Genomic DNA, 20,333 nt, shown 5'->3' on the forward strand with positions numbered 1-20,333 from the left:
AAAAATCCTTTGATATTCCTCTAAATTCTCTGCTGTCTTCATCTATTGAAAACTTTAACACCAGTGAAAATCTGCGATGTCAAAAATTCAAAAAGAGCATTAAAAAAATATACCCTTAAAAAGAAGTCTTTTCTATTTTAGAAACTTCTTTTAAACCTAAAGTTTAAAAAAACACAGCCATACATCTATGAAGAAAACTTGTATGGTGATGTAGAACTGATTGAAAGGAACATATTATCAGTCAAATCTACACCCCTCCCTCTCTCCTTACAATAAAGTACCTATCCTATAGCTTGTTTTTAACATTTTAAGTCACACTTACCTGAGCACAGCACCTCTGTGCTTCCGATCTTGACCATAACACTCCTCCAATGGTAGAAATGGATGCTCAAGCAAGAACATATCTCTGGAAAGTAAAACCTAAAAAAGAATAATGTTTCCAATTGAAATGAATGAAAAAACATAGAAAAATGTTTTTAAATGTGAAATCAAATTGATTATAATAATATGTTGTTTTGTTAAATAAAGATATATTTTTAGAACATTAAAGAAGAGTTGTGATACATTTTACAATTAATTCTAATGTTAATACAAATTATTTTACTTTCAACATAATTTATTTTTTATTTAAAATATTTCTATAAGGTTTTATATGCTAATGAAAATACTATTAATAAAGTGTATATGTTTTAATTATTTTAGAATTAAATGTTATAATTTGATGATTTTCTTAGCAATTATTACGCACATATTAGTAAATTAATACCCAGGTATTAGATGAATAGTGGACACCCAAATAATGATACACTTCTTTATCCAATACCCCTTTATTCTTTTAAATCCTTTGTGCAAATTTTATCATACACTTTTATTTGATTTATTTAATTGCCAAATCTAATTTTGATTTCAATCTAAAAATTAATTCCTGAGTGTTAATAAACTTCCCCACCCATTAACCCTATATACATTGCATCATGTGCCTAAATCATATAGTAAAGTATTGTTTATCGTATGTACTTACTAACTTTATTTTGAATATCAAATTTGAAATCAAATCTAAGTTTTAACAGTTATTTTCCAAGTATTAATACACTTCCCGACTGAAAAACCCTGTATCCCTTGCATCACATGCCTAAAAATTATTTAAAAAATTTTAAGCACTAAAGTTAATTGTAACTTACACTTTAAAAATTAATATCCGAGTAGTTGTAATCAATGCCAGAGTATTAATTCCCTTTCCTAAGCAATACACCTCTATAATTTACCCCATGCCTTAAACTTATGTTACTTTTTTAAATGAATTTTGTATTCAATAAATATAATTTTACAGTATATTTTTTTAAATAATAAAAAAAAATTACTTTTAAACTGATCAAAAGTACTTACCTATACATACCAATTCTTACCAAATATGCGTAATAAAGTCTCATCCTCCTCATCTTCTTCCTAGAAGGTTTTAAGGTGATTCATCATGCAATTTTCAATAGCAAAAACAGCTGAATGGAATTACGGTGAACTGAGTACAAAGCTAGATCTCGAGCCAGGAAGTTTGTTTTGTTTTTGAGAACTTAAGGTTTAAAATGAATGTATATTTCACACCACAGAGGATTCACAGACCTGACTGATCAAAAGATAAGACCTAATTGGCTGCCACAACATCAACAAGGATGTTGGGGAAGCCATTTAGGAATGCAGATCCATGGCAAATTTGAAAAAGATGGAGCTTTAACACTTTCAATCTAATTTTACCCTCCCCTAAGCTGGTCCAAATCCAGGGTGGTCAACATAATAATAATTTAGGGAGGGGTATATGCAGTCTCCCTCCCAAGTCATTTCATTGCCCCAAGGCTGGATAGTGATTTAAAGAGGAGGGGCATGTGGCCGCTCTCAGGAGCCACATCCTATGGTGTAAATAAATCAAATGTTGCTGTGGGTGCCCCGGTCCCACCTGTGACACCCACAGCAATTAGAGGCTTTAGGGCTGCAGCCCACCAGCACTCCTGCCTGTACCCATCCTGGGTGCGACAGGAGTTGGCTTCATTAGTTTGCTTTTGATTCTGCTCCTACCTAAAGACTGAGTGGCACTAATGTGAGTTGCACCTGAATACTTCAAATAGGTTGTGGCCTAAATCAAAGGCATGTTGCCATAGTATGGAAGGAAAACAAAAGCTTCCCCTTACAATACATTATTTACCAGTGGTATCGACAATTTCTAAATAAAATGGAGATAAATGAAGTGCAAATATTTATTTCCACAAGATCCGTAAAAATTCAGAGACATTATACATTATACATTGTTGAGGAATGTGTAATGTATGGGTGACTCCCAGACAGTTCAAATCACAGTACGATTGAAGGCATTGCCCAAATACTCAATTCTGCTCATCTCAGTAATATGTGTAGGGTACATTATAAACTAGGGAGAGTTGTCCATAGGGACTGTTAGTGCATGCCCTGGCATTGACTAATGCATAAATATGAAGCAGATGGCTTAAAATTTAATGTCAAATGAGGTATTTGTCAGACACGTCTCTTTTAGGTAAGTATAGAACAAATACATTTTGGAGGGTATTCAAGTTTTTCCACGCACAGCAGGGGTTTGGGTATAGGGCCTGGTCTCCAGGTGGCCTCTGTGTCCAGTCCTTGCTGAAGACAGCCAACCCACTGCTGCACATGGCCTTCTGGCCAGGACCTATTCCCAGGACCCTGTGAGAGCCCAACCTTCACTGCCCGAAGGGCAACAGGAGGTTGGCCAGAGGTCCAGGCCTCCGGCTACACCCTTCACCCATCCCACTGTTGACTGTCATCTCTCCAAGGGTGCTCAATCCCCCTTTGCAGGCGGCCAATCCCCTGATGGCCTCCAACCGCATATTTTATTTATTATTAGTTTTTATTTTTATTTTTTTGCAGTGCTACAGGACTCTGAAAAATCCTAGACTGTACTGTGGTACTATGGGGTGAAGCTTGAGCAGTGGCTCCTGCAAAGGTTTCTCTGTACCTCACAGGAGGGTTGCACTGAGTCCCGCGGTAATATTGAGCTACTGACAGATCAACATTTTTTTATTAATATTTTTGGGTTCTTGAGGTGGGGTCCCTCTGGACTTTTCCACTTCATTACAGCCAGCCAATGAGCTCGGTCTAGTTCTAGTTACACAGTAGTGAAATAGCCTCAACCAATCAGAGGGCTAATATTTGGGATTTACCATATGCCGGGTCTCCTTCAGGACCAACCATCCAGATATAACTATTTTTTAACCGTTTCTAACCCACCCAGAGCACATCTTCAAATGCAAATATCTCAAAAATGGCTGAAGGGATTTATACCAAAAACTAAAAAGCAGGCTTTCAAATTATTCACTAAATTTGGTGTAATTCCGTTCCGACTGTTTTTCTGTAGCAGTGACAGATGTTTTCAGTAGGAATTACCAGGGGAATTCAGAGATTTATATTTGCACCCCCCCCCCGCTATATCACCCCAAAACTTTCCAAGAAGTAGATGAAGTGGATAGGACAAACGTTTTTGTGGAAAGTTTTGTGAAGATTTGTCAAACAGTCACATTGAATTCCACGGAGAGGTTGAAGAGAGAATTAAACGGAGACATATAGGGAGTGAACTTTGTGCAAAAACATACAAACACCCATGGTCTATAACCCTTTATAACAAAGCACCTAACAGCCTATCTATGGCCTGAATTCAAGGAACAGAGAATGCAATCATGTTGCCACCAACATCCTGCAACACAGCACAATGCGGTAACAAGTGAACTACAACTACTAATGAAAAATCAGTAAATGGGCACATCATCCAGCAATCCAGTTGTGTCACCTCTAATGTAGTTTGTTTAGTTTAGTTTAGTAAATTGGTGGGTTGAGGGTATTTAATTCTCCTCATACAAGTCTATGAAACAAAAAAAACGTGGTATGCAGTGACTGTATTCAAATAAGTCAATGAAATGTGGAAGCAGAAATGGAAAAATATAAACGAAAAAGTTTGCATGCCAGTTATCTATACATCTAATTAGATTATTATTACAAGTTCATATGTAGGAGCATTAGAAGCATTTGTGCTGGAAAATGTTTCAAAGTGGGAGTACCGCCATCAATGTTACATCATTGACGTCATAGTAATTGTGAAAAACCCAAGCATCAGAGAAACAGCAAGTGTAGCAAATCAGACACGCCCATTCAGCAGGATAGTAGCAAGTGTGTAATATGCAGCCGGTAGTTCATTTTGGAGCACATCTTCATGAATATATGACTAACGCATGGGGTGATAGTGCACTGTCATTTATAGAGAGCATAATTTCCATTGAAATCATCTCATGAAATTGCCACTAAATTTGCATCATTAGTGATAAACCTCTATGGTACACAACAATAATGTGTGGAACTTGAAGTATCAGCAAATATCTATCATTTAGGTGTCACACAAGTAAGATATATTGATTTGTTTTATCTTATTAAAATCTTTGTCCCACCACACATTAGAATTAGGGAAAAAAGCATGTGCCTCATTTATGCTTTCCTTGATGCTGTTGTGTAGTTTCTAGGAGTCCCCCAGGACATTTTGGATGACCTAAACTAACGGCTTGGTTTCCCAATCTCTTCCAGACCCCCCGCAGGATATGTCAGCCGTTAGACCAGCTAGCTCTACAGTGCCACTACCACCCCCCTGTATTCTACAGTGGTGTAAGTAGTCTTTGGCAACCACTGAACATGACAACCCTGATTCCTCAGGGATTGTGGAAAACAGTACAGTACATTTCGATCAGACACTCGTACTTGCTTTCTCTCAGAAAATACACAGTATGACGATTTAGGACATTTCAATAAGAATTTATTGATCCAGTAACAGCTTTGTCTAAAAACATTTGTCCTGCGACAATTAGGATACAGAAGCATACGAAAGTGATTGCTAGTACCACTGTAGTAAATAGTAGATACTTTTCTACCATAGTGCTAATAAGATGAACAGAAACAGTTCAGACAAAAACAAAAACACTTGTATAGGCCTAAACTGTGTGCCTTAAGTAATTTTGCTAAAATGTACCTAGTCTAACCTGGATGTGTGGGTGTATGTGTGTATAGCTATATGTATCTGTAGCCAAAAAAAACCAGGGATGAACCAGCCCCTCACCTGATGTTTGGGGATGAAGGACCCAGTCTCTGCGTGGAGGATGACAACCCGCAAGGGAAGTCAGACCGCAGCTTGTCGGAGATTCGGCATGCAGGACTCCAATATCAGTTTGGAAGAATTTCTCCTCTAATTTGTAGGGGGGATTGTGGGTCTTTCATACTAAAGTGGTCACTCCAGGGTTTTTTCCAGAATCAATATGTTTTAAAAAACAATCATGGGTGTTATGAAAACAATCAAAAATGTTTTGAAAACAATCACCGATGATTTTCCAAACAAGTGTGAGCATGCACAGCTGGCTGATGGCCATGGATGAATAAAAGTGGTGACCCTTATACAGAATATTTCTGCCGTGCCTGAGGACATGTTCTTGTACGTCAAGTGCAGGGATTGTGATAGAGTACTTAGAGCCTGGTGTCGAAGAGACCAGAGCAAGCTACTAGGTAAAAGGTCACCTATTTATAATCATTATTGTTGTGTAGATTAGACAATGCATGTAGGAATGGGGTATACATGATGGGACTATCCTAGAAGACATGAAACCCACTCCTCATCAAAAGTTTAGCAAGGTCAGCTAGGTAATGATAAAGCCAACACTATAAAAAGGCATAAGGTTTTTTTTTTAATTAAATGAGCACAGTTAATTAAAACCATTGCTATAGAGTATCAACATTAGCACAATTATCACGTTAGAATGCAAATTAAGAAAACCATCAAGGTTTGAAATCCTATACATATAACTAAAAAGGAATCATGTTGTTGCCATTGTAATCACATACAGAATTCAAAAGCCTAAAATAAAATAAATTAATACGGGAATGCTTAGGCCAGGGGATAAAAAAAGTCTGTGATGAGTTTTTGGAGGGGAGGAACTGGAAGAGCAGGGGCCAAGGAGGGTAAAAAAAGATTGTCCAGGTGTCTCACGTATTTTCCAGTCCTTACAAGCACTTGAGTGTCTAAGGAAGTAAAGCACAGGGCCGATGCCTCCCAACATGACCTGATGCCCCATTTTAAATATAAAGGTTTTAAAAGAAGTCTTCTGGAAGCGTCAAGGGCGGGACAACAAAACAGAAGATGCAACCATGATTCGGACCTGTAGTTGCACCGTCTGCAAGCCCCATCCTCACTTGTTGGAGTCCATCGGTTGAAGGCAGTGGAGAGCAGACCTAGGAGACGCATGAACATTATATTCTTTCAAGCCACTTTGTTCAGATTTTCCAGGAGGTAAGATTGAGGTACCCCAGGGAGGTATGAGTTGTTCAGGGGGAGCAGGACAGTGGATGTTTTTAAAGCCTGGGAGTCCATCCGATGGGAAAGTTGTCTAACCTGCTTATTGATAACCTTTTTCCAGACTGTGTATGGAATAGTGTCTGTGGTTAGTAAGAGTTGTTGATGCCTAGCAATCTTATGGCCTTTGTGATTTGATGATTCCATGGATTTCCAGGGCTGGCAAGAGTTTCTTTTAGCCGGGCTTTTAGGGTGTTGTCTGCGGCTTTTAGTGTCCTTATAAAGTATTTCAGGGTATCAGCCTCACAAGAAATAGATTGTCTTTGAAGGCCCAGCTCCAGTCATAGTCTTGCCCTGTGGATGAAGTTCGGAAGATGAAAGATTTTTTATAAATGGAGACTTGGGTGTGGTCGAGACTGGCAGGGCATGCTCCAGGGAAGGCCTGGTGCCCATAATTTAAGGCAGGGAGAAGAGTGGCTTTAATCACCTTCAAAATAGGTTCTGCCGAAGGACTACTCAGGGACTGGTTAAGTCGGATCAGAGAGTATGTTATTGCTACTGCTCTCTTTTTCAAGGCAGCTAGATGAGCTCATGGTCTAGAGGACTCACTAAACCAGACCCCCAGGTAATTATATTTTGATGTTGTTGTAATCTTTGCTGGCCCGATGTTCAACCTTAAATTTTTCTTGTTCTTGCAACAGCCGAATATCAGATCCTTTGTCTTTTCCTGGTTGATTTTTAAAGTATTAGTAGTATTATATTTGTGGAGCATGCTTAAAGCTCGTTGAAGGCCGGATTTTGCCTGGTCCATTATAACAATATCATCGGCATATTGCAGGATGTGCAGGTTTGTTTTTGCAAGGCCCAATTTTGGCGGAAGGAGATTGCTTTTCTCCAGGAATGTTCCCAGGTCAGCGGTGTAAAGGTTGAACAAGAGGGGGGCGAGAACGCAACCGTCTGAAGTTGGAATTTATGCAGAGACTGTGTTTGGACCAGTTCTAACTCACACCCATGTGTTCTCATACAAGGAGATAAGGGCTCCTAACAGACTCTGAGGTATCCCCCACTTGTCTAGTTTCCTCCATAAGGTGTTACGAGACACTTTATCAAAGGCAGCGCTATAGTCTATAAATCAGCAGTAAAGAGGTAGATGATTTTTTTGTGCTGCTTGTTGACTCAGGATAGCTAGAGTGGTGATGTTATCTTTTGTAGAGGCCGAGGATCGAAACCCTGTTTGAAAATATGGTAGGATGTTGTTTTCTGCTGCCCATTTTTCTAGCGACCTGAGAAGACACCGGGCGTATACCTTAGCCTCAAGATCTAATAGGGCAATGAGTAGATAATTAGCTGGAAGAGAGGGATCTCCTTTCTTAAATATTGGGCATAGGATCGAGCCGAACCATGAGTCTGGTAACCGACAGGTGGTAAACACGTTGTTGTATAAGGGGACCAAAAGCTTGGCCCACTCTTCCAGAGCACATTTGAATACCGCAGATGGAAGGCCATAGGGCCCGGGAGGGCCATCGTTTTTCATGGCTTTCAGGTACTTAGAGACCTCGGCTGGAGTAGTCAGCTCATGGATTTCTATCTGCGTGGTATTGACACACTCTCTATGTTCTGTCTCCGCAGGGTCCACGGTGTCACAGCAGTATTGTTGAATCACATGCTGGGCCCAATCTTCTTCACGAACCGCGTTCCCTCTGTTCTTGTTGGAGGAACGAATCTTGTTCATGTGGTTCCAGAACTGGGACAGGTTTTTCCCCTTTAGCAAGGCAAATATTTTTTGCCACTCATTCTGTTCTTTTTGTCTCTTAGCATCCCATGATGATTTTTTAAAGGCTTTGCGCAGGGAGGCCATATTGTCAGCAGAGTGTGCTGTGCCTTTCGATTTGTGCAGGCGCACAGCCCTCCTTAGGGCTCTTCTTTGGCTGGCTAACACTGGGTCAGAAGTCTGCTTCGGGCGAGGCCCTTGGGGGGTGTGGTGAGCTTCAGGGCCTGTTAAGAGGTCTCGTAGATTGACAATGTCTTTGTCCCACCAGTGATGAAAGTCTGTGGGGGCATTGAGCGTGGAGTTTGGAGCTTCTCCCATAAGCCAGGAGCCCACCTTATCAGAACCCGAGGCATCCCATTTAATTAGTCTGACTAGGGTGTGGAGTTCGACCTGCGTTGAGTGCCCCACTTCAGTTATTTCGGCAGCGGCAGGCACTTGCAGGCCCATTTTTTCGGTTAAAGGGTTATGGTCGCTCTCGGTACGAGTGGGGATTTCCATCATAATTAATTTATTCGCCAAAGATGGTGATAAAAAAATATAGTCAATGGTCGAAAGATTCTTAAATGTTGGCGACAGATGGGCACCAGGATTCTGTTCCAATGTGATTTGCTTTGCAGAACGTAAGTTGTAGTTGGTTTAAAAAGTAGTCATGGCTTCTTGCTCTTTAGTTTTGCTGAGTAAAAGGGCGTTGGTAGCCAGGTCTCTGATGTTGAAATCCCCTAGTAACAGTACTTCTGCAGAGGCGAATTCCAATAAAAGTTCTTCCAGATGTTTGACCAATAAAGCTGTTGCCATTGATTTTGAAGTTTTGGCTATGTTGTGTTAACACTTAATTAAGAGCAAGGAAAAGCCCATGCCTAAAGTTGAAAGACCGGTAATTAGTATCGTCTGCCCTGCCGTTAAGTTCCGATAGATGGGAGTGACCGCGATCTTGCACCTGTGTTTGATGAAAATGGAGAGGCCCCCAGAGGGTTTTCCATAGGAATTGGGCTGGGAAGCTGATTGAAAAAGTTCGTAACAGCCGTGGAGAGGCGATGGAGATAGAGACCGAGGGCCCGATGTAGGTCGGTCGGTAACGGCCGAAAATCTGTATTTTCGGCCGTTACCGACCGGTATTTGAGCTTTGGTATGTAGGGACACATATTTTACAGATTCGGTAAATTTACCGATCGGTAAATTTACCGAATCTGTAAAATACCGAATCGGTATTTTTACCTATTCAATAAATTTGATATGTAGGTGGGACTCTTCTGAGTCCCACAACCCTTACCGAATCTGTATTTTACCATCAAATATATTTGATGGTAAAATACCGATTCCGGTGTGCATGCACATGTGTGCATGCACACCTGTGCCATATGACAGGCAGACCTGCCCTTAGGGCAGGTATGCCTGCCACATGGCCCCCGAACCTTTTTTGGGGGTGCTAGAGGGTGTCAAAGTGACACCCCCTGCACCCTTGTCAAAATCTGTATTTACCGATTCGGTAAATACCGACCGGTAATGCCCCATTCATTCCTATGGGCTTCAAAGCCCATAGGAATGAATGGAGCATTACCGGTCGGTATTTACCGAATCGGTAAATACAGATATTTACCGATTCGGTGAATGGAACATCTGGATGTTCCTACATACCCCCCCTTCTTATTTACCGATTCTTAATTACCGAATCGGTAAAATTCGGTAATTAAAAATCAGTAAATAAGTTCTACCTACATCTGGCCCCAAGTCTCTTGAAAACAAAGGATATCACTTTTATTCAGAAATTCGACAGCTGATTTGGATGAGAAGGTTGACTTTAACCCAGCCACGTTCCAAGACGTAATGGTCAGTTTGGAGTCTGACCCTTTGGCTTCCCCTGTAGGAGGAGTGCTGCTGGAAGTATGCGGTCGAAGGCTCTCGATCGGAGTACCCATAGTGGCTGTCAATGGCGTGGGAGACAGGGCGGCTGGATTTACAGCTCACCAGACGTTGATTGTTGTTACATGAGATGTTTATGAGGTTATCCGCTTTCGAAGCATCTGGAAGCCAGACATGGGTTGCACCCCGAGTCCCCTTCAGAACGCTGATGTACGGCCCCACTAAGTCATCCTGAAGAAGAACATGGGGATATTTTTGTTGTGGAGGAACCCACAGTTCTATGCCCCAGTTTTCAAAGAGGCTGGCTTCCCCAAAGATTGCATCTCGTAGGGATTCTCGAGACCACGTTGTAACAGTTGCTTCTGGACCCCTTTGCCTGGTATTGAGGCAAACTTGACCGATGTAAGATCAGAAGAAGTCACCCCAGAAAGCGCCGGAACGTGATTAAATAAGCGGATAAGGTTGCTTCTGTTGAGGATGTCATGCGGGCCCTTGTGTACATAGTGAGGAAAAAAGACAAGTTCTACATCTTTTTCCGGATTTTGATATTTCTGTCTCCCTGCTGTTTCGGGTAGAGGTTCAGGGGCATTAAAATGTTGGGGTCGAACTTCAGATGGATGATTGTTCTCCACCGGTTGGCTTTTCCCTCCCGAAACGTATATCAATTGGGACTGAGAAGGCCTCTGCATTTTTATAGGGTGATCCCAAAGAGTTTTGGTTGGGTCACTTGACGAGTGACACAGAGAACGGCCCGTCAGTTCACCTTCTGTAGTAATTTGGAAGTCTACGTTGGTTTGTTTTGCATTTTCCGGGCCATTGTTTGGGCTGTTCCATGTGTTTGGTACTTCCCTTAGGGGCTGTACCATGTTGTTTTGACTGCCCAGGCTTTGGTCTTGAGAAGCTGTTCCTTTAGTTTTTTTTGGCAGAGATCCATACGTTGCCATTGTAGAGTATAGTTCAGTAGTTCCGGGTGCCGGGGGGGTTCCCTTAGGCACTTCCTGTGTTAATGGCCAAAGATTGTCAGTGGCGTCTTTATTATCCATGGGAATCTTTCTTGTCTCAGGGATTTTCATTTTAGGTTTTGAGGCCAGGTTAAAAATGGGAAAATAGGAGAGCCCCCTCGCTTCCGAAACTGGCATGCTAGATGCCCCTGACCCGTCGAGCCCCGCTCTCCTTTTCGCAAGACGTTGTTTTTTAGATTATTTTTAAGTTTCTTTCTCTCCCTCCTGGACAGTGGAGGTTTCGTAAAAAGGCATAAAAATCCCTTATGATGAAACATACTAAAAAACATGATAAAATCCTGAAAAAATGACCTTAAAAGAAAATAATTTGTCCCTAAACTTGTATATTTGGTGATTATTTCACTGAGCACCTTGAAAGCCATGAAGCTCAGTTAGAGCCGATAAGAAAAATATAAAAAAGTCAGTTTCGACCTTCAATTGGATAAATGTTTAAAAAGTTGCCAAACAGTTACCAGCACAGGAGAGGCCAGATTGATTTAAGAATCCTGTGCTGAAGCCTCAACATCGCTGAACATCATATCCACAGATGGCAGTCCCTCAAGAACTTCCAGTATCATGTCCAATGATCAAAGGTGGTCATCTCTGGAGCTATATGCCTGCATGCCTGATACTGATGCCTGAACCTCTGGAGGAGACCCGATATCCCTTCCAGCAGAAGCATTCCTTGGAGGCTCTAGAAATGTTGTCATCAACATGGGAATACTCTGTGGACAACTGCATGTGTGGGCCCGCAAAGGTGCCAGTAGCTCTTCTATGTCTGGCAGCGCAACCAATGGAAGTGTCAGATGCAGGTCCAACACACAACCGAATCTGCAGAAGAGGCAACGGATCACAGGCAAGACACAGTCTAGCGAGACAGGTCTGAAAGACAGGAACGAATGCTCACTCAGCTCTCGAAGCCAAGGCATCATCAGGTAGATCACCATGCGATCACAACAACGTCATTCCAGCAGTGTTCTCTCCATTTCGTGAGGGATTGCAATGTCCATTGAGAAACAAGAGTATTAAAATCAGGATGACCGCTACCGAAAGCAGGACCAAAGGAAGCCCTCCAAAAACGCTTCCAAGTACGGAGTGTATAAATGCTGGAATTATTCAGAAGATGGTCTGAAAGGTGGTTAGGAGACCTAATCAAAGTCGCTTAAATAAGTGTACGATCCCACTTGTATCACACATGTTAAAGATACGATGAACCATTTATCTGAAATGGATCGAGAAATTCTTACGGACCAGGGCCTGTATATCTGCTGAAGACTTTGCAACCTGGAGATCAAAAGTCTCTCGTGCTGAAGTTAAGGCCACATTTTGTTGAAACAACATGGCTGTTGGTTTGCTCAGCGAATCAAACCTAATAGTGGAAACATTCAATGAAGGCCACAGTGGTGCCTCACTAACTGTGGGAGCATGGGGAATAATACTTGCTTACAGCAAACAACTCTAAAGTTGACAGTGACTAAATATGCGATGCCTGGCATAATTCCACAACAGCTCTGATCATTGAGCTCAAAATAACTTCCATTCAAAAGGAATTCAAAAACTGGATGAATCACGGCAGCTGGGGAGCCCTTCAAGTAGCAAGATAAGTTCACCTTGGACTCATTATTTGTTCCATAAGACACCTATATCTATATGGTAACTCCCAGGTTTCTTGTATGAACCCTTCACCCAACTCTTCATACCTGCCTGCTTGGATGTATCTATGGCAGTTTTGGAAATGAAATGTTGTGATTGGCAGTGTGATATAGCCATAAATTAACCATTGTGTAGATGGTGACTCTGCTACAGTGAAAGGTCATTTCTCCAATTTTTCAATAAGCAGCATGGTGTACTTTTCATCTCTGTTTGCCACAGTCAACTGTCTGTCAGTCTGATTGTAAGCCGAAAGCAAACTTGTGTTGGTAATGTATTTCCATGGCACATGGCCTAGCCGCAATTATTGCAGCGTCCAGCTTAAAAGCATAATGGAGCACAATTAAGATTGTCCATGTTGTAGAAAAGACAAATCTTTTTCCATTATGTCAACTGCCAAGGACACAATGTTGCCCAGTGAATAAATACATGAAGAAAGTGTGGTCATACGATTGTCTATCACAGCCAGGGCCTTTTCTAAGTTAATCCTATTATTTTCACGAAATCTCTCAGCAGCATCCTGTTGGGAGACTTTCCACAGTTCATTGTAGATGGCATAGAAGAAGCTTTTCTTACGTGATTTCTTGGGACCTAACAAGAAATCCCTAAGATCCATGTTGTCTGCTAGAAGGGACAAGTGCTGTTTCACCTGTTGTAGTGTTGAAGTTTTTACCCATTCTAGGCACAACTTCCCAACACTATAAGAAGTCACTTCCCCTTGGTCGTCTGTGTGTACATAGCGTGGGTCAGGCCTATGGATACTAAACCCACTGGTGGTACCCTTGAATCTTGCTTGACACCAATTTGTGTTGATAGGCTAAACCAAACATCCCTTCCAATTGGAAGATGAAGAATTGTATGTACCATTCTGTACCATTTCACCCAGCATCTTCTCACTTATCAGTGTGCCATTTAACAAACCTTCAATAGGTGTGGGTAAGGGGTTGCATGGTGTTTTAGGTCTTTTATTTTTGCAAACCCATAGCAGGTAGTTTGTTGCACTGTTCTGTTCAGGAATATTATCTGTAATGGTATGAGTCCGCTAGATGGATTTTGGGTTTATCGTGTCCCTCCAATAGTCAAAACCTTGAAAAGTCAAAGGGATTTGGAGCACCCTGCTGACACGTCACAGCTGAATTACCTCATGCATCATGGTCGATGTGGTTCAATGTTGCTCGCTTCACACACAGTTCTCACAGTTTGTTGGCCAGTGCCAGTACCAGTATTCTTTTCAAGTGTATCCCCAGACACGTGTTTCTAGATTCCTCTTTCATCAGTGGGGAAAATGTTCATAGGTCGCTGGACGTGCTGCCGCAGTTTCCTCAGGGTTAGTGCCACTCTCAGGTGCTCACAGAGCTCGTCAGCTCACGGCCCATGGGAGCCATCTTAAACAGTCAATGGGATTTGGAGCACCCTGCTGACACGTCACAGCTGAATTACTTCATGCATCATGGTCGATGTGGTTCAATGTTGCTCTCTTCACACACAGTTCTCACAGTTTGTTGGCCAGTGCCAGTACCAGCATTCTTTTCAAGTGTATCCCCAGACACGTATAGACAGTTGGGAGATAATTGGTGTTGAGTATATGAGCTTGGTGTTTGTCAGCATTATTTTCTTTGCAGTTGCATTAGCCTGTAGTAACTTATAATAGTCTGACTTTGGGTCTGATGTATTGAACCCATAAAAGTATGCACAGTTCTGTGTAAATGTGGCAGAACTTCCTTTTTGTGGTGCCGGGCAATGCTTCCATTGATGGTTAGTGTTTACAACACTTGGAATACTAGCTCTGTGCAAAAAGTGATCACCATAATGCTGTTAACAAAACATGCTATCGTAGTCAGGTGTGTCTTCATACAATTCTCTTTAAGAAAATGCAGCAGATTTTTCTAGATCTGAAAACATAGTATTTGCAGTCTGAATGTCCAAATCATCAGAGAGTGTCCTCGGGGTAATGAAATCATTCATAGAAATTTTGAACACGTGTAGAATTTTCAAATGTTCAGTAGGACCAAATACATCATATGATATGCGATGTGTAAAGAGTGACGAACAGGGGTCTATGTCGGCGACACTCAGTACAACCTGTGGTACCTATGTGCAGTTGTGGTCACGGCAGCACTGCACCCGCATGGAAACAACCCATTTAAGTTTCTAAATCCAACCCCAACATGTAGTTTAGGGAAGCCTCATTGGCGCAGAGCTCGGTATGAAGAAGTGTCCATGAACCTCTTAAGAATAGCAGCTCGTTACCTGCCCTCTGCTGCTCGAATGCCAGCCGCACTGAGTGTCGCTGTCTCAGACCCCTATTCTTCATTCTTTACACATCGCACGGTCTTGAAGAAATGCCAAAGGATCCACTATGGACCTTTAGAGGTATGAAATATGTGGACCTAAATTTATTTATCTTTCACCATCCCTACCACCTAGACTTACAGTAGGAAAATACTCACTCCTCTGAATACTAGATTAAGAGGTCTTTTCTTATCGCCAATCTTTTAACCATACCACACGGACCCCTGAATAAAGTTTTTTTAGGATACCAGTGCAGTATTTTTAAGTCACTCACGTCCCTCCCTACACACCCACACTCACCACTGTGGCATTTCTCCAAAAGATCTCCGATAAAGAGCCCTCATGCGGGGGCCTATGTCGGACTGCAGCTTCACCCCCATGAGGAGCAATGCCCAATGATGAAGCATCACATCAGCTTGGGTGTGTGAGGGCACTTTTCAAAAAGGGGGAATTCCCCCTTCTGAGACTACCTCATTCAACCATTCTTCTGAGATACTCACTTTCACTAGTCCCTCCAGCAACCAAATTGGCCTGCTTTTTTTCCTCTTAGGAACAGATACCCTCCAGTGATTGTAACGTGAGCCTTGGGAGCCCGGGTACTGGACTACTCTTTCAATTCACTGCCCTCCCCCCCACCTCGTGTTTTTTTAGATGCTTTCAGCTTTGCCACTTGTTCCCATAACAATTTATGTTTAATTGTGCAACCCTTGGAATGTCTAAACCCATTCTGGCCCCAGCAATGAAGATATTCATTGTAAAACTGCACATAGTAAAACAAATCGCACACTATCAGTGTGGGGAATTCACGATCTGTATACTGAAGTGCCAATATCAGGGGTTTCAGCTCTGCCAACTGTGCTGTACAATCTCCGCAAGATTGCATAGTTGTATTGCTGGGCTGGAACTTGCTATACGGTATACATCCCTTCACTATAGCACATGCAGCGCTATACTGTTGTTTACTTTCTGTGACAGGCTGAGCATATCCATCAGTATAAATGATGTATTCATATTTCTCTAGAGGCAAGGTTTCATTCGGGAGAAGGTATTCTTGTTTTGTTCGTACTGCAGGAACGCTTGTGTTTTTAATGTAGAATCGTATTTGTAATCTACATCTATTGCAGTGAGAGAATTATCCCATTGTATCCATTGCGGATGTAGCACTTTTGCATTTGGAATGCTCACTTTGGTAACAGCTTCTAAAGTTGGTACTGGGGTACCAATGATTATGCTTTTCCCCTGTGCTAGTGCTCTTTCTTTTTCTACAGCAGTCTGTACTGCGGTCAATATTTTTCTGTTGCCGCAAATTGTATTTCAGCATTTGTGTACAAATATGATTTGTATGCTTTTGGAACTGTCTCACCTTCATTGAGAGTGATGTAAGTACACCCTGATAAACCCGGGACGACCTGCATCACCAAGTAAGTGGTATGCATAAAGCCAGGGCAGAGTTCGCGGAGTTGCGCTATGTGGAACTCCGCAAAGTGGCAAAAAAACACTGTTGCGCTATGCGGAGCTCCACAAGTGGCGCAGAAGCATTGAAAAAAATGCAATCTGCGGGGGTTGCACAGGGCGGATGCTTGTACGCACTGTGCAATCATCGCGAATAGCACCTTGCACAGCGCAAGTGGTCCCTTCTTTCCCTTTTCTGCCACTCAAGTAGATTTTTACTCGATCGACAGCTTTCTCAATGCAAACAAGCAGTTTCTCGTTGCGAGCGGTTGCGAGCATACGCAACCACTCACAATGAGAAACATGACCACCACCCGTTGAGAAATCTTGCTGGGATGTTTATTTTCCACGCTCATGCTTGCCTACTTGATGTTGACGATTGTGAACGAGGAAAAAAACTCTGCTCCACTACGTGAAGCAGAGTTTTTCAGAACTCCGTGAGCTCTGAGTAATGTGGAGTGTGGGAAACTCTGCAAACTCCGCAAGCGGAGCATTGTTCTCTGCCCAGGGTTAGTATGCACATGTGTATGTAAATGTTTAGATGCTATCATGTCAGCCTGAGCGGAGAGTATCTGTGTGTTGTTGTGTCCACTGATGTGGTGTGAAATCAGGTAAGATTAGGTCGTAGAAAGGTTTTTCTTTTTTTGCATAATCTAAAATGCATGTTCTGCCAAAATTTAGAAATCCTAAAATGAACTGCAAACACTTTGGATTGTTTGGAGGCTGGAGCAGTGCACACTTTTCTAAAAAGTTGCCTGTCAGACTCTTGCCTTCACTTGACAGCTGGTATCCCAAAAACAAAAGACTTTGAGGTGGGCAATCTTTGATTTGTTAAAATTAAATTTGTAGCCCAAATTGGCGAATTCAACAATTATGTTGTTCACCCTGCACAAGTGTTCAATTAATTTATCATCCATCAGATAGATGTCATCTGTGTAGGACACTGCCTCCTCATCACATGCTTGTAATATTTCTGACACTCTTGTGGAGAATAGCCCGGGCTGTTCTGATACCCTTGAGGCAAATGACAAAAATGTTGCTGAGTGCTGAGCACAGTAATTCTGTCAAATATCTGCTTTCTGGAGCTATATTCTGGCAGAAGAATCCATTTGAGATGTCTAATGTTGTTTTGTATTTCTTCCGCACAATGTTATTCATTAATGCAGCACTGTGTGCATTCTGAACTGCAAATGTTTGTGTACACGTGTTTTAATGTTGGTGATCTAAAACTAGATGATATTAGTTGTTGGGTTTCATTACTGGAAGTAAAGGAGTATTCATTGGGGAGGTGCAAGTTTCAATCACACTTTGGTATTCAAGTTGGTCTAAGATTTCTTTGACATGTTTCTTTGCATCATTTGTAATTGATTGGGTACTGTCTCTGTGGATTTGGAGTAGATTTTATTGGGATCTCATGGTAGGTAGACTCCACATCCCACCCTACATGGTTGCGGTATAACGCCGGAGCTAGTGCTAGCGCCCACTCCTGCGCCTATGAGTGTTTTAAAGATTCTTGAACGAGGTCGGAGAAAGCAGGCAAAATTACGCTTTCACCTTTTGGGCACTCCATCACAAACTCAGGCGGACAATCTCTTTCTGCTAATAATATGTCATATCCAAATGTTACATTTTCCCAAAAGAGACCTTTAATTTTTCTTCAGATGTCCCCCTCTATCTGTAGTGTAATTTCGTATAGTCTATGCGGGACACTCTCTCTGGTATCAGGTGTTTCCACTGTAATATGTTCATTCAATCCTGCTGTCACCAGAAAATCTTTCAGGTTCTGGTGAGCTATTGTTACTTATGCCACGCTGTCTAGCATCATCAGAGCCCCTTCCCTGTTCAGAAGCTGAGTCCTCAGTAACCTGGGCATATCTAATTTTTAGGCTTGCTACTTTCTTCTTTTTTAATTGAGGTTTTGATTTAGATTGCTCTTCCTGTTTGTTAATATAATCTGAAGTGCAAAGTGTTTCCCTATTTATCTTTGGTCGATCTTCAGTCTTTTGTTCTGATCGCCCGCCCATCTGAACCGTGGAAGGAATGAAAGAAACGTTTGTCAGTGTCCTGATACCTATCAGGTTTCCAAATGTTATCACAATTCCTAAGGTTGTACCTCTTTTCAGAGTACTCCCGTTGAGGAGACCCACACCTTAATCTGAATTCTTTCTCTTGAATTGTTATTTTTAGAATTTTTGGTATCCCACTTCCTTTTAGAAGAAGAGGGTGCTTGCTTTGAGTCTTCTTTGTCAGGACTACCCCCATTTGAGGCCTCCTAGCTTAGGTTCCCAAATTATCTCTACGAATCTTTCTTCGATATTTTTTTATAATTCTCACGCCCTATTGATGGAAGCTGTTTCCTTTAGATGGATATGTATGGCCACTGCTGCTGCCGCCCCCTTTATGTTGCTCAGCATTATTGCAGAGACTTGAGCAAAATACCCATCAGTTTTCTCTCCAGGGCAGGGCAAGTATTCATTCTGTATTTGTTTTAATACATCAGGAACAACTACTAAAGAAGGGGTACTGTGTATTCTGATGTAAATGGCAGCAATGATTGTTCCCCAAGTGGTACAATCTGCGTTCGAGGGAACCATCCCCATTGGCAAGCAAATGGTTAACATTCTGTGTTTTTCCTGCGGGCCCGTATGGGGAAACACTGCTTCCAGCTGTGCAATTTTTCGTGCTATCCAGAATGGCATTTTCTCCCTTTTGAAGGAATTGTTCCTATTACTAATTTCAGTGCCTGTTGGTTAATTGTAGGAGTGGTCTAATATGGACCAACTGGAGCATTTCTCACAGGTTGGACTGCTTGTGTTCACATGATGAATTGCACAATGTATATGTATAGCCTGACTATGTCTTTGCATCTTTTATGTACTTCATCCACTGGTAGTGTATCCATCTCATGATGTGGAGTGTATGTCGCTAAGACCGGCCAAGTCGCTCCTTCTATGCTGAGCGGACCGAGTCTCATGACAGATGCTGTATATGGGAGGGCACCTTTAAGCCAACTTTTATGCTTCTGGTAAGTTCACAGGACTTCAATGTCTTCGTATGGAATGTATTCTTCCGGGTGGTTCAACTACAATGTATGTGTGGAACAATTTAGTTACCAGATCTGCAGGTGGGAACTGAACCCAAGAGTAGAATACCTCTGATCCAAACACTTCGTGTGCCTCAATCACAAAGGTAACACAGCCACCAGTTGCTGGTAGGCCGTGTTCAAATAATTTCACAGTCAATGCATGTCTGCAGTTCTCTGTGATGTTAAGAGCATTTGCAAATTCATCTTCCCCCAAGCTATTCGCATGGTCAGTAATTTTTTAAAAGAGAAGAGAAAAGGTTGAGATAGGGTTTTGCAGAATGTGTGGAACATTTTATCCTTACAAGCTTGCTAAACCTACAGCCAATACAGAGAATATATCTGCTCAGCTGAGGTGGACCCCCTTCCCACTACAGACGTCTCTGAAAGGTGTAAGTAGAGTTTTCTGAGAAACCATGACTGAACTACTCAGATTTTTACTGTTAATATAAGAACCAAACTAACGTTGGCGGCGCCTTGTCGTGTAGTTTCTAGGAGTCCCTCAGGACCTGCGCATTTTGGATGACCTAAACTGAGGGCTTTGTGTCCCACCTGCTTCCGGACACCCCCACAGGATATGTCAGCTGTTAGACCAGCTAGGTCTACAGTGTCACTACCACCCCCCTGTACTCTACAGCAGTGTAGGCAGTCTCTGGTAACCACTGAACATGACAACCCTGATTCCTAAGGGACTGTGAAAAAAAGTACAGTACTTTTCGCTCAGACACTTGTGTAAAACATATGTGTTGCAACAATTAGGAGACAAAATCCTATGAAAGAGATTGCTACTACCAATATAGTAAATAGCAGATACATTTCTACCATAGTGCTAATAAGATGAACAGAAACAGTTCATATAAAAGC

The sequence above is a fragment of the Lissotriton helveticus genome, chromosome 9 (genome assembly GCF_964261635.1).
Source record: "Lissotriton helveticus chromosome 9, aLisHel1.1, whole genome shotgun sequence".
Lineage (NCBI taxonomy): Eukaryota > Metazoa > Chordata > Amphibia > Caudata > Salamandridae > Lissotriton > Lissotriton helveticus.